This window comes from Schistocerca cancellata, chromosome 1, assembly GCF_023864275.1.
Source record: "Schistocerca cancellata isolate TAMUIC-IGC-003103 chromosome 1, iqSchCanc2.1, whole genome shotgun sequence".
NCBI lineage: Eukaryota > Metazoa > Arthropoda > Insecta > Orthoptera > Acrididae > Schistocerca > Schistocerca cancellata.
Genome location: NC_064626.1, coordinates 551,348,040 through 551,352,429, shown reverse-complemented (window position 1 = coordinate 551,352,429; position 4,390 = coordinate 551,348,040).

The following is a 4,390-nucleotide window of genomic DNA, read 5'->3' as shown; positions in this document are numbered from 1 at the left end:
TTCGAGGTGCCTCACGCGACAGCGAGTCATCGACTGCGCGAGGCAAACTCCTCTCGCGACAGCCGCGCGAATCGATCCCGCACTGCTTTAAAGCGACGCACTTCATATGCAGCGCAACGTCGCGCTCTGTGGCTAAACAGCTGCTAGCAAGAGGTCCGTTTACGCTATGTTTTTGATAAAAAGCTACACTTAGTTCGGTTGTAGTGATTTTTATATAACATTCAATTTTTGTGTGTCGTGTGCTGCTAGGTGCACTTGAGAAATCAGTTAAAATTCACAACTGGTCAGTAGTGTTTAATAAAGCACTTAATTAAAACCCAACAACCTGGTGGGACTGATGTCTTCGTTTGAAAGGAAGAGGGATTATATTTGTTTATTTGCAGGTTAAAAGGTGCACCATGAAATATTCGTAAGTTGGCTACAGTTGAAAAATTCAGCCTTCGCCAAAAACTGGCGGTCAAGATCTCTCATTTCTGCTTTGTTCGTCGAAGTTCAAACCTAGTGTAAATAAACGCACGCTCAGGAACTGGACGCCCTCCGGATAACACATCCAACCGGTTTTGTAATACAATAGAAGTAAGCTTTACTTATGTATGGGGTATTATTTTGTTGTAGCGCGAGTGGTACACTGAGCCACGCTGCAACGTTTAAAATTGTCATTCTTTTCACTAATCACCGCTGTAAATTTTTATCCGATATAGTTCTTGTTTCAATTCATGTTGAACAGTCGCTTTCTCTGCTTCGACACTCGTGCCTATATCGTCGTTTCGATCGTATGCGCTGTAAAAGCTGTGAAATTGCTTTGTCTTCCGCACTGAAACACAAGGGCGGAAAATCGTTAAAAAGTACAGATATACAGGTTGTGCTTAACAATTTTTTTTTTTAGAAATTTTGTTGTTGTATTTGTGACCTGCTGTCCGAAGACTTGTTTGACGCAGCTCTCCAAGTTACTCTACCCTTACAAACTCTTCATCTCCGAATACCTACAGCAACCCACATCCAATTGAGTCTCCTTATTGTATTCATCCTTAGACTCCCTCTGCAATTTTTACCCCAAACTCTCCCCTTCAGTACCAAACAATTCCTTGATGTCTCACAATGTCTCCTATCAATCGATCCCTTCTTTTAGTCAAGTTGTGCCATAAATTTCTTTTCTCCCCATTTCGAATCAGTACTTTTAATTAGTTACGCGATCTAACCATCTGATCTTCAGCATTCTTCTGTAGCAACACATTTCAACAGATTCTATTTACTTCTCGTCCATGTTTCACTTCTGTACAAGACTACACTCCATACAAATACCGTGAGAAAAGACGTCCTAAAACTTAAATTTACGCTAGATATTAAAATTCATCTTTTTCAGTAGTGCTTCCCTTGCCAATCTACATTTTATATCCTCTGTACTACAGCCATCATTTATCTTGCTATCCAAATAGCAAAACGTATCTACTACCATTAGTATTCCATTTCCTAATCTGGTCCCCTCAGCATCACCCGATTTAATCCCACTACATTGCATTGCTCTTATTCTACCTTTCTCTATGTTCATCTTATATCCTCCTTTCAAGACGCTGTTCATTACACTCAACTGCTCTTCCAAGTCCTCTGTTGCGTCTTACAGAATTACAACGTCACTGGCAAATCTTAAAGTTTTTACTTCTTCTTCCTGAACTCCATTTCCTTCTTGAGATTTTTCTTTTTTTGTTTTCTTTTTCATACCAAAGGTAGGTTTATAACCAATTTTCTTTTTAATGATATAATGTAATTCTTTCGCTGGTAGGTGCCGTAATAAGGAGCAGAAAAGCGGACACTACTGAGGTTACAGAAATACTGTCCTTATGTAATTTAGCTAAGCCATATAATCTAGGAGTCACAGGATTCATATGAAACATCCTACGACTGTTGATTTCAGATATAATACTTTTATATAATTTGCTGGTGGTTTTAATTTGTTCGTTGAAAGCTGCAGTTGGATCTTTCTGAAGATTTTTGAAGTTGGAACTATCAAAGAAGTGGTTCACTTTGGTAGCGTAATCACCTTTGTTCAAAATATAAATTGTTTGATTTATTGGCTTCGGCAATGATGACACTTGGGGATTATTTTCTTCCTGAACTTGCTTAACGAACTTGCTTACTCCATTGCATGAGAGTTCGTCAGTAAGAATGGCAGCTCTTGTTAAATCGTGGACTACCAAATGTCTCGTGGAAACATCGTCATGTAACGCGTGCACAAGATCTACTATTAGCACATATAGCTGTTTTCCGGAGTTTGTGCGTTTGTGGAACATATTTAATGCCTTTATTTAACACTCTGAGCTCATCCGTACTAGCTGTTACATTTGATTCTCTGCCTCGTGATGACTGGGTGTTGTGTGCTGTCCTTAGGTTAGTTAGGTTTAAGTAGTTCTAAGTTCTAGGGGACTGATGACCATAGCTGTTAAGTCCCATAGTGCTCAGAGCCATTTGAACCATTTTTTTGGTTACATTTGATAGGTTCGTTATTCTATCAACAAAATGCTGATTTTGAACAGGTTTTATCAACGGTTTATCAGTTGTTAACTGGAACAGTTTCTCTTTTTTGCACAGTTGCATTTGGTGGATAACTGCATTTACGTCTACGAGCACGCTGCGATCGAAACTGTCGAAAGTACGTGACAAACTTTGAAAGGTGAACTTTCGTTATCACGGGTTCTGTACCAGTTTCACATTTTTTCTCTTACCCTTGTTCGATTGCCGATCGTGATAGCTCTCACCGCAGTTGAGGAATTACTCTCTGATTCAACGTTGACGTATACTGTAGTAACGTTTCGATGTAAACATTCGATGTTGAACCAAATATTTTGTGTGGCCGTTAGCCTCTGTTTCAATAATCTCCTGTAAATGCCGGTTAACTGCACTTTGTTAGTACACTTTATAACATTAACTGAATTTTCTGCTGTATTTACACCGCTCAATTCCATCAGATACTTCGTTGAAATTATACAAAAGCCTTATGGTACGCAATTCTGTCTGTTCGTTCAACATATTCCCCCGCAGTATAAATGTAGCAAATAAGGTCCAGACCGCCTGCTGTTGCGTGTATATTGTTACACAATACCTTACAACTTCGTCAAACTTGTGAAAGTTTTAAATTTATACGGTTGGGTTTCTTTTTTCCTGCTTCGGCTTCGTTATTATAGAATGACTTACTATATGTAATGACATAAGCCTAAAGAAATTTGTGTACGCGATAAAATACGCATATGAATATATGTTGTTTTTTTTTGTTGGAAGAGATGAGCAATGCAATGAAAGGGGTGTAAGACAGAGATACACACTGGCCGGGTGGCCAGGGTGTTGGACCATTCTTTCCAATCCACTGATCCGCTCTCCAGACATTACGCCCCTTGATTTTTTTTTTTCTGGGGCAATGTCAAAGACAGAGTCTTTGTCACACCAGTTGCTGACGTCGACGAACTGAAGGCTAGGATACAAGCTGCTGTAGGTACTGTGACAGAACACATGTTACGAAACACCTGGCGGGAACTGGAATACCGCCTCGACATTCTCCGAGCTACCAATGGAGCACACGTTGAGCTTTACTAATGTAAGTGGTCTTTAAAAAAAAAAGTAACACTAACCTATGTAACGGCATCAAATGTAACTTATTATGTAAAAAGGTTATTCTGTTGTAAATTTTTATAATCAGGTTCAAATGGCTCTGAGCACTATGGGACTCAACATCTTAGGTCATAAGTCCCCTAGAACTTAGAACTACTTAAACCTAACTAACCTAAGGACATCACACACACCCATGCCCGAGGCAGGATTCGAACCTGCGACCGTAGCAGTCCCACGGTTCCGGACTGCAGCGCCAGAACCGCTAGACCACCGCGGCCGGCTTTATAATCAGAACAAGACTTTGTGCTCACCCTGTATAAGTAATATAAATTATCCTCTCAACCCTGATAGTACGATAAATCCACCATCACTGAATTAATTTCCCGAAGTGAATCAAATAAAAGTATCACTACAGTGGTTATCAACGCCAGGTACAAAACGTTTCACCTGCTCCTTGTATACGCTGAAATTCGTAACTCACTCGATTAAAAAGAGAGAGAGAGAGAAGCTAAATGTCTTTCAACATTTTTTTCATAACTGAACCCAGTAATACCAATGTATTACAACTTGTACTGCGAATGTTCTGTTATAATTAATTTGGTTACCTGCTGTGCTGGTTATCAGGTTCCGAATCGTCGTTGGCGAACTGATAACTTTGTTGACGGCGGACTATGTTAGTAGTAAATACATTGCAAGACATAATTTTGCATTATGGTAAGTAACACGAGTCGGACTTCGTATAATAAATTTAGACTTTGTATAGTGTGCAACACTACATGCAGTAGCGCCT